Raw genomic sequence first — 12,517 nt, 5'->3', positions numbered from 1 at the left:
ATATTTTGTGAGTTTAATTTTCCATATAATTTTTTTACTAAATGTGTACTTTTGTTATTGTGTGTGAATTAATAATTGCTTAGTTTGTGTAACAAATATTGTGTTTAATACTTCCACAGTTAACATACTCTTTTTGATTATAGAGCCTTATAATAAGCTAAAATAGTCTTCTACTGCACATGACTGTCCTTGTTCATAAGAACTGGATAGTTCTTGGCATTTTGTTTCTCTTGAAGGTCTACGAGGATGTTGATACATTTATCTATACATACAGTACTTATATTTACTTTCAATCATCCAGTTTTTGTAGTAGATAGTTCTGTTTGAAAACATACTGAGAGTGGAAGCTACATGTAGTTATGTAGCATTACTCACATCTTACACTGCTACTACAATTACAGTCATGAACTACACACAGGATAAGCACAGCTCTACTTTCAATCATCCAATTTTTGATAGTAGATAGTTCTGTTGGAAACTACTGAGAGTGGAAGCTTCATGTAGTTACATCGCATTACTCACATCTTACACTGCTACTACAATTACTGTCATAAACTACACTCAGGATGAACACAGCTCTATAGTGTACATCAAGAAATTGCGAGATATGGTGAGGTAACGGCCAACTAGTTTTGTCTGTAAACTGAAGCAAAGTGACACATTAAAAGGCAGATTTCTTTAATACCCGGGGAGCCATGACAAACAAGAGTCCATACCTATCAACATGTAACCAAAACAGTAATACACAAAAATAATTAAATTAATAAAAAAAGTTTTCAAACTTGATTTCAATAAGGACTTATAAGATAACATGACCTACATCCGTACAATGCTCGAGAGATGCCACTATTAAATCTCACAGGTGTTTTCCTGATGCAAAGGAAGAGATTTAAAACAGACATAGTAAAATTTCAACTCTGAATGTTCAATTTTCAAAAAGGAGCCAAATTCCTGGGTCATTAAGGACGTGACAGGTCTTTCTTATAATCATATATGTCCATCTGTGTGATAACTCTTGATGGAAAGGTCTCATACATTTGAAACTTGGTAGATAGCTTCCTCTTGGTCCTGGAAAGAACTTTTGGAGTTTGTGCATCTGCTGTAGAATCATACTGAGGCAATAAAAAAGACGTTTTTGCTGTTTGGATGGAGTCCAGCTGTAATATTGAGGATTATTGAATAAATTAATTTTCGATAAAGTATATAAAATTTTAAGTTTATTAGAAAAATACCTAAAATAAAAGTTACAAAAATCTTAAATATATTTGTTAAATCAATTATTTTCAGGCAGTCTCATTACTGTTTGTGTTCCCTTTCATGGGTGCAATCAGAAACTTTTCACAATCAATAAGCTTGACGAAATGATCATGAGGGTAACAGGATTTTTCTGGTCACTTGAAATCAGTGATACAAAAAACCAGTAACACTATGTTTCAAAATCTGATCTCTTCCTCAGGTGAATAACTAACCTAACACATGATTGCAATCTAGGTTAACATAAGTAAATCTAGGTTTGTAGTTATGTGTTCCACATAACCTAACACATGATTGCAATCTAGGTTAACATAAGTAAATCTAGGTTTGTAGTTATGTGTTACACATAACCTAACACATGATTGCAATCTAGGTTAACATAAGTAAATCTAGATTGTAGTTATGTGTTACACATAACCTAACACATAACTGCAATCTAGGTTAACATAAATAAATCTAGATTATAGTTATGTGGTAGTTTAGTTATTCACCTGAAGAAGAGATCAGATTAAAGATCTCAAAATGTACCATTACTGATTTTTTTGTATCACTGAACAATGGAAAATGTCCTGAAAAATCCTGTTTTCTTCATAATCCTTCCATCGTCAAAAATAAACTTCAAACAAAGAAAATGAACATTTTGTCATATAGATCAACAATTTTCCTTGGAAAAGTTTATAGACGGTCCAATAACATTCTTTCAGGTCTTTCGATACTCCATTGTATTGGTTTATTTAACTAAATATTAAATAGCAAATTTAATTTTATGACATTTTCATTTACTTCAATCTTACAACTTTATGCAATATTAACCCTTCCCGCGCTACGGCAATTGCCTACAATTGGGACGCACCATACCCAAACGCTACATGTACCTCAAAATATTTTTTTCCATAAAGTCAACGCTAATGTTGTATTTGAGTTTGTTACCATATAAAACGAATTTTGGGAACGAAAAAAGTATAATTATTTTTAATACGTTTATTTAAATTATAAAACAATATAAATACACCAAATTTAACGAAATGTTGAACGAAATTTTACTATCGTGTATAATATTATATTATAGTATATTATATGTATAGTATGTATATTATACAATTAAAATAAAACATTAATGGGTATAAAAAGATCTAAAATTAGCCATCACGGTGTTCAAGATAACGTCAACGTGTGGTACGTCATGAAACACGTATCCGGGTGCAGGTTCGGCCGGGCGGTGCATGTCTCGCACACGTAAATGGTCTCCTTGCGTAAACCGTTGCGTGTACACACAACACATCTTCCCAATATGTCAAAAACTAATTTGAGAACGTAAACACAACAGTTCCACTCGCAGTCCGCGAACGAACTAAACCGGCGAGTTAATTCGTCAGTAGCGCTTGTGTCTGGCAAAACAGGCAGTGGCATGGGTAGTGCGCCGCCATTTTGCAGCTTGGAGAAAAACCGGGAGGCGGGGACAACACTATTACTGTGCTTTTCTATTGAGGGATATATGCTCCAGCAGTTGCTGCACTCCACCGGCAAAACTGGGAACTACTTACTTCCAATAATAACCTCAATGTTTAAAAGCGAGTATATTTGTCAATAGCGTTTTGAGCAAAGTAAATATTGGCGGTTATATTTGTCAACAGCGCGCGAAGGGTTAAATATTACTATAAATTAACCGATTCTATTATCAAATTAAGAATATTCAATATTTTTATAAATTAAACTAGTGGCATATTTTTAATACTAAAATACGCTTTTAAAAGTGCAGATGTTTATAGGATTATGTAAATGTGTATATTGTATATATTATAACTTTGTCATTCACTTCTCGGCTATGGTCAAAATTTCAAGTCTCTAGGTCTTTGCAAAGTGAATAGAATCTTTTATTTTTTTAACCATTATACATTGGATCCATCCCTCTTTGCATCAGTAAACTGTCAACAAGCCACAGTTGACGCTAAAAAGACGATGTAGCAGGTGAAATTGATAGTATACTAGCACATGTAACCCATGTATACCCCGAATATGGAACAGATCAATCAGTTAGCTTACATACTGATGCATTAGTACTGTACAGGGTATCTACTGACCCTGTAGGCTTATTGTTAAAGTGATATTGTAGTAGCACATATAAGTCATCATTCAAAATTTCATATTTGTAAATTTTGTAAGATAAAATACAATACAATAATGTTGTACTTCATTATACCTCTCTAGTTAACTATGTAGATCATAGTTTAAAAATCTGTAATCTGTTTAAACTTGCTTCTGCATTGAGTCGTTTTGGACAAGTTATGAATCATTTTAAAGCTTTTAAAGCTCTAATCTGTGTAGACCTATAGATAATGTCTGTTTACTTTTTATCTTATAATTTATTCTAAAATTGCAGAAATACTACATTGTAAGTCATTCAATAAAGGTCAAGAGCAAGAACGTAGCAAGGAAAACATTTTTTTTTGGGAGAGGGGAACATATTGAAAACAGATATATTCAACAAGACAAATAATGATATTTTCCCAAAGTGGACAGAAAGTGAGGTCTCATTTTGTTCCTTAAAAAGTTCTTGGCCCAAATCTAGAAAGCAGTACATGTCAGTAATACTGAATTATTTAAATAATAATAATCGTTTACTAAAAAAGTAATTGAAACAATTGAAAATTGGGGAGGGTCCGGGCCCCTTGTACCCTCTTTCTGGCTACATCCTTTTTCAAGAGATAAATTCACTATAAAACGTTTTGATTAGATTGCAAAAATTTCAGTTCGGGTCATTCAGCACAATTTGCAATCGTTCTAATCTGGGAAGCGTAATAGTTATTGGGATTTTGTGAATTATTACATTTATCTGGTTTGTTTATGATATGGATATATGTAATGATAATAATGATTTATTCAATCCAATAAATTGCATTTGAAAACCTCATTATTTAAATAAAGATGCTACTCAATGTTAGTTGTGGTAGCCATTAAATATTATTACATGTTAAGAAAATTTTGAAAACAATCTATTAAGTCATTAATTAACTGTTATATGTTGTTTATAGTATTTTGAAAACCATAACTGTTATTCTTCATTTTAAAATAGTAAAATATGCTAATGAAATGGAATAAACATACAAAACAGAATACTCTTCATTTCTTTTCAAACAGTTATAGAGACAGAAGTATTAAGACACTCTACTTCTGAGAAATCAATCGGTCAATGATTTTAAGTTTTAAAAAAGTGCTAGTTGAAATGAAATTCCTACTTTTATCTTAAGATTATATAAGAAAACTAAGTCTAAAATTTTAGTCTAATTAAAACACATTTCCCAGACCTTTTTAAATATGTCAACACCATCCATTTTTATGATAGTTTTTTTGGTTTGCCATTTGGATCAGTTTTGAAAGCAATATTATCAGGTTTACAACATCTCTAATCAATGTCTAATACTTTCTCAAAACCATAATCCAACCAGCTTTACACATGTCCTGGAAAGTTAGTTGCAATCAGCAGTTGGACGAAAAAAATACTTCTTCAGATAACTTTTTATAGCAAATGATAAAATAAATTGGAGTTGGACTACCTAAATTGAAAAAATCAAAAAACACAAAGTACCTTGGAATTAATAGAGATGATAATAATTCTATGTTGCGACCTTGTATTGACCAAAAAAGTGTAAAAAGGTTATCTTAGGAGCACATGTCATCAGATGATAATTATGTCAAACAAACAGGAGTATGATAGCCAAAATTGCATATTCTGGACTTTTTGAATCGCATCTGGGATATGGCTTTGCATTAGGGTTTGGAACAATAAGCTCAAATCTATAAAGAATTCTCGTTCAATAGAAAAGAGTAATTGGGTGCCTTATAGGATTAAACTAGTAAAACACTATGTCGAGAATCCTTTAAGTACTGAAAATATTAACAGTAGTAGTATTGTAGTCATACATAAGAGAACTTATCTTGCATGTAGTAAGAAGTAAAAAAGAGAGGTAAAGAGATATCCATCAACATAACATCAGACACACAACCAATTTTACACTACCATCTTATCATCTTAGAATTTATGAAAAGAAGACCACCTATATAAGATCCTTGTTCTACAACATTGAGTCTGGGCATCTCAAGAAAAAAACTGGAGGACCACATGGCTGACAGATAAAAGTTTTACTAAAGAAAGAATTCTAGGAGGGAGCCATTGACTAATGGAAACATAAAGAATTTACAAACATTGACTAATACACTTATCCCATAACACTAACACCATTTTGACTTTTTATGTTCTCTAGGAATATGTACAATTAAGAATATGAATATAAATCAAACACAAACAGATCATTGAACATCTGAATAGCACATTCCTCTTGTTAAGTGAATTAAACAAAATCCCAACTTAATATTCCAAAAGAAGCAAATTCCATCTATGCTAAAGATGCATTTACATTTTGATTGTGGAAGCACAAGCTTCTTTACTTGATGGGCCGAGGCCCTGGGATGCGTGAGGTTTTAGGGATTTTTGGGAAGAGCTTCCTTGAGGTATGGCACAAATTATAAAAAAGAATGCAGAAGGTTTGCTGAACCTTGAACCATGATTTTATAGTATGTTACATTTGTCATTGTAAACTATAAGTATAACAAAGTTTGTACATGGTTTTGTTTTATAACAAGAAGACATATGTTACTCTTTGACTAATAATATTCATAGTTGTGTGAGCGCTTTCTACACCTAGGTACAGGCATTTGAGACAGAACCTGTCTGCTTATCAACTAAAGGGATTTGGAAACATGGTGAGGTTATCCATACTCAAGGTAGCCCAACACTAATGGTCCTTACTAGCACCTGAAGTAACAATGCCTAATTCAGAGACAGAGCAACAGTGCTGATCTGTGAAAAGAGTAGAAAAATCTAGTCAGATTTAGGCATATTTTTAGTCTCTTGTAATTGTTCTAAAGATTCATACTGATCATTATGAAATATTTCTGAATGGACACATTAATACTTTGGCTTCCACAAGTGGGTCAATATCTGATAATACAAATGTAACTCAACACTGCTGTACTCTTTGGTAAGGAATCTAAGAGATCACTCAGCCAAATCTCAGGATAATTTTGAGATTTTTCTTAAAAACTTTTTAAAATTCACGCTCAGCATGAAAATGGCTTTTTTTATTCGTTGATTAACTTTTCATTTCCTTTTTTACTCAAGCAATCCCATTAGCTGATTTCTGATCAAAAATTCAGCTGATGCATCCTTAGTCATAGTATTGGATCTCAATACTGAACCCACACTAATGTTTTAAAATAACTTCCAGATCAATAATAATTTTCTTTCCAGTGTTTGACTGATGAATTTTTGAAAATCATCCCAGGAGAGTAAGAATCATCACTAACTAATGTCCTCAGTCGATGGTTTCTTTATTGAGTTATGCTACATCGGATTACATTTTCAGATTTAAAAAAATCTTGACTGTGCTACTCTGATTGACTTGACTGATTGATCAAAGTATTTGATTGTATCTCAAATGCAAAAAAAAAGAAAAATTGCAATTGTTAAGGTTTCGGTGGTAAAGAACTTGGCTTAATGACATCTTATTTGTGTAATAGGAAACTTATGTTATATCAGAATAATGATAATCTAATTTTCAATTAATTAAATCTGCTGTTCCCCAGGAACCTTTGGCCTTGGGACCTTTCCTATTTTTAATTGCAATAAAATGACTGGGAAGAAGCAGAAATAAGTCCCATTGTCTCAATTCCAAGAAGTGATATATTTAAGCTTTTTAAACATACCAAGAGCCAAAACTAAGGATTGTGAAAATTGATGTCCAGCCTCACACATGGAAAAACCCACATGTAGATTTTATGAGCAGCCACTGGAACTAACTGATCTAAGCACAAATCAATCTATTCTCAATTTTACCAGTATCACTTTAATAAGTACAAAATTGTAATAACATCAAATAAGAAGAATTAAGCAAAAATTACTCAAGCAGTGCTAAGGCTTTAAATTTTACCTCCTTAAATACATATCCCATGTTTTCAGTTCTGTCATTTTCTAGTGATGTGTGATCAGGAATGATTGGAAATAAAATTCAGAAATTCTAATCATTTTTAGATACTAAAATATTTCTGTTATCCCTGATGTAAACAGGTGTAAAACCTTAACAGACCATCAAATATGAGTAAATATTATGTTTTGTCTATGAGACTTGGAACTACTGTTCATAGAAAGAATATAAACGTGAGATAGGATAAGACTGACCTTGAAAATAACTTAGTGCTGGCTTGTGAAAATGTCAAATACATTGTATATCCTTAGTTATGTAAAGTTCCACTATATTGCAAAGTGAAAATTTATTTGTTTACCAAAACATTTTCTGAAGACATCTCCAGCACTCATTGTTTATATTGTTGAAGTACATTGCTTAAAATGCAACAAGCATAAACAGACATTTTAAAAAAGTTGAAAAAGTTATATGGTGAAATACTAAAGAAGCTGTTAAAATAACATTTGACTATCCGGCTATTTTACATATTTTGGTTAGATGGCAACGGCAGTAAATTCTATTTTCTTCTAGAGTAAATTCTATTAAGTTTATCACGATAACAATGTTTATGTAGTCATAGGCTTCAAAAGTACTCAAAATACCATTCCAGTATCTTGTCACAGTGTACATATTTGTCTTGCTAATGATAATATCTTTCTACTGTCCATTATTTTTTCTAAGACATTTTGTTGTTGTAGTTGTGGCTTGTGTTTTCTTTGTTGTTTCAACACAGTTCCTTTCAAGCATTGTGATTTTGTTTAAGTTGATAAAAAATAAAGAAAAGTAAAAATATAATAAATTTTAAAGATACAATTTATTGTCAATCACATATCAGTAAGTATGCCTATGATAATATTCATAACATGGATATATACTAGGTGTATAGCCAGTATTTTGTAAATGTATTTATTTTGGACCACTAACAACAGTTCAAGTAGTCCATCTGGCTCAGTAGAAGAAGCTCGTACGTTTTGAGAACACTCAGAACAGAAATATTTATTATTTATTTCTAATGGTATTTACATGTAATTGATATCTATCTCAAAAACCATTCAAGATAAAAAATACTTTAAAACTAGTATACATTACAGAAAACTTTTTACTTTTGTCAGATTTGTAAATAAACACTCGGAATGGGGGTGGTTTTAGGCTCTGGGTGTCATGTTTGGTGAAGCTACGTAGAAATTTTCTTTAAGTGCTACCATGAAGATAATTACAATAGGGCGATTATGGAGTTATACTCAGTTACTGTAGGAATTGTATGTAATTTTAATAATTTTTCTTCATAAATACTCAGTTGTTCTTCATTACATAAATACAAAAAAATACATAAAAGCTTTAACCAGTCCATCCAATAGTCTGAACAGTACCTTTTTCAAATTCTTCCATCAGATAAGTCAGTTATCTCAAAATTGATGTCAAGAGATTACAAATTTTGGAGTTTTCAGGTGGTTTCTGCCGTTAACCCTTTAACAAATTCACCTGGATTTACCATAGTTATGCTAAAAGCTGCTATGTATGTTCAAAAAGAATTCAATGTTGAATAAATTTAAATAAATATGAACCTTTTTTTGTTTTTGTTTAACACAATTTTTTTTAAATACGATAAAAATATATTCATGGCAATAAGTGTTATCCTCAATTGATTTGAATTCGTAAATATTTGGTTTTAAACAGGTCTATATTAGTTTTTAAACTTTCAAGGAAATATTACCTATTTTTTATGATATGGTTATGCATTGCCTTTTAAAAACTGCAATTATTGTGTACGTTATAAGCTGCTCTATTAGTTTAAGTAAAGATGTTTGTGTGATTATAAATGGAGGTTTTTGGATTTTTTAGTAAAAATATATTTATTTATACTTATCGCATGTTTAGTCAAAGCAGAGTAAACATTGCATTAACAGCAATGTGCATTTACTATCTTCTGCAAATCTTCATCTAATTAAAAAAAATAAATAGCTATACTAACCTTAGTAGATTTCTTATCCAACTTAGTATACTATACCTTTACTGAAATAAACCTTTTTTTAGTATGAGTTGATTAATTTTATCTGAGACTATTACTGAGTTTAAACTTTTGGAATTTGCTTCCTACTGTTGATACGTTTAAGGAAACCTTATTGTCTGAAATGTAAATAATAAGCTACATTAAAATTTAACTTGCATTGTTTCCTTAACTTGAATTACTTTAAAACCCTAAATGCTCATTTTTTTAATAGATAGTTAACAAATGGATAGATTTTCAAGAGAATACTTTTCTATTGTACAGTTGTGTTTAGATAAATACAGCCTCCTTCTGCTTTTTATTTGCTTTTTGCATTAACAGAAGTACTTCTTCAAATGAACTTTCTTCTCCATTAGTCTAAACTTTTACCCTAAATAATTAAGATAACATGTTTTAATATTAACATTTTCTAAATCTATAGATCAAGGAGTATTCCCGGAACAATTAAAAATTGCTTGTGTTGTTCCTATTTTTAAGGGGGGTGACGGCAGGGAAATGTCCTCATATAGGCCTATCTCTTTGATTAATACCTTAGCAAAGATATTTGAAAGCTTAATAAAAACTCAATTGTTAAATTATTTCATCAATAGTTCATTAATTTCACAAAATCAATTTGGCTTCCTACCAAACAAAGGTACGGATATGGCAATTGAGAAACATATACAATATATCGCTGAATCTGTTGATAAAAGTAAATATACAATTGCAATTTATCTCGATTTTCAGAAGGCCTTCTACCTGGTGGATATTGACTTATTGTTAAGACAGTTAAAGTTATATGGGATAGGAGGTAGGGCCAGGGAATGGTTAACCTCATTTTGTAAAAATAGAAGTCAAGTTGTAAAGATAGGTAATCATGTTAGTAATGTTTTACAACTGAGATTTGGGGTGGCTCAGGGTGGAGTACTGGGACCTCTTATGTTCATCATTTATATAAATGAATTATTGAAACTAAAATTAAATTCTAAAATTTTTGCTTATGCGGATGATACTGGTCTAGTTTGCTCCTCCTATAATAAAAACATTTTGAAAAAACTAGTAAGTAGTGACTTAAAGTCTATATCAAACTGGTTAATAGAACATAAACTATTAGTAAATACCAACAAATCAAAATGTATTCTTTTTTTCGATAGAACTAAAACTTGTAGCAATCTTCAGAATGAATATGAACTTTTTTGTCATAATCATCAATGTATATATGACTGTAAATGCATAAGAATAGAAATAGTCGAGAAAATAAAGTATCTTGGGTTAATTATCGATAGAAATTTAAAATGGGATTGTTATGCATTGGATTTAACTACAAGGTTAAGTAAAATAAACTATGCCTTGTATCATATGAGGGAATTTCTCAGACCGGAGCATCTTAAGCAACTTTATTTTTCATGGTTTGAGGGAACAATTCGGTATGGTATTATCCACTATGGAGGTACATACAGTACTATCATGAAAAATGTTATTATGATTCAACGATTTGCAATTAGAAATATTTATCATCTAAGAAAATTTGACAGGGTAACACATATTTTTGAGGAGTGTAATATATTTACTTTCAATCAACTATATGCACTGTGCTGCTTATTGTATATTCATAAAAATCTGTACAGATATGAATTTAATGAGTATTCTCGAAATACACGCCTGTCTTCTAAATTTACAATTAAAACTGAAAACCTGAACAAGGAAATGGCTAGAAAACAGTTTACTTATGCAGGAATTAAAATATTTAATAATTTCATCATACAAGGCAGTGACGAGTTGTTGTTTGAAGGCAAACCAAAATTTAAGATGAAAGCTAAACAATATATTCGCCAAATTATAATATAATGAAATGCTCCATGATGTGATTCCTGATTATGGCTTTCCAGTTGAACAGTTTTATACATTTAATTATATTTATTGAGTTCTGTTACTGAATTTTTTTTGTTTAAAGTTTTATTATCCTGTTATTGAATTTAGAAGTTTATTATTTGTTATTATTGTTGATATTTATTGCTGTTATGAATTTAGGTGTTTATTGTTAGTTATTGTTGTTGTTCATTGTCATCATTATTGTTGATCTTTATTGCTGTTATGAATTTAGATGTTTATTGATAGTTATTGTTTGTTTATCTTGTTATTTATTTATTTAATTAATTAATTAATTTATTTAATTTATTTATTAATCAATAACTTATAAATATGGGTGTAGACTCATGAGAGAGCTTACATGTACTGGGAGTCACTTGGAATACCTTTTAGTCAGAAAATGTGTGTTTTGTTGGTGTAATTGTAATAGTATTTATTGTATTTTGTTGGGGTGTAGTTTTGTTTTAAAATTTTGTATTTGATAGTTTTAAATTGTTATTATGGATTGTTATTGTTATTGTTATCATTATTAGTTATAAAAAGTAATTTCATTCTAGAGTAGACTTTTCCTATATTGGAGTATTCCACTGTATAGTAGTCGTATAAAAAAATTGTATTAAAGATGCTTGTTTTTTTCAGAATCCCGCACGTGCTGTGTCAGGCACATGGGATCATGTATCAAATAAAAAAACTGTTAATAAATAAACATATTTGAACTGTGAACTGTGTGTGAACACACACACACACACACACACACGCACGCACGCACACGCGCGCACACACACACACTCACCTATAGAAGTTACATTGACACAGTGACTTTTATCCTTGTTTTCTATTATTTAATCTTTGAAAATGTTTGATTTTGTTACACACTAAATCAAAGACCAAAATAATGTATTTGTAAATACAAAATAATCTTCTTAACAGTCTTTTTTGGAAATAGTAAACTTCCTACTTACCAAGGATTTTATCAAAACAATACTTGTAATTAAAATTAAGGTCATGAAATTGTTTGGAATTTAACATTGCTCTTATGGGACTAAAATCAAGATTACCAACAGTACAGCCGGCTCAAAAGCAGTCCTAGGATCCTATTTGCTGTATAAGAATTTAAATTAGTATTATAATAGGTTATGACTGCTAAAATGCACGGTTGAAGAGAGTGTGGAATATAATACGATGATTGTACACTATATTACTTTATCTACATTCTACTGTACAAAGAATGTGGTACAAACCCTATCTTCATAAAACGATTGTTATATATTTTTTAAACGTAACAGATATCACTACTATAGATTAACCACATGTGAGGACAGATAACAGCTGTTTGTTTGTATAAAACAGCTGATAATAGCAACATTAATTAATCACTCACCAGAGA

Source organism: Homalodisca vitripennis, chromosome 4 (assembly GCF_021130785.1).
Source record: "Homalodisca vitripennis isolate AUS2020 chromosome 4, UT_GWSS_2.1, whole genome shotgun sequence".
NCBI lineage: Eukaryota > Metazoa > Arthropoda > Insecta > Hemiptera > Cicadellidae > Homalodisca > Homalodisca vitripennis.
This window is presented reverse-complemented; position numbering follows the sequence as displayed.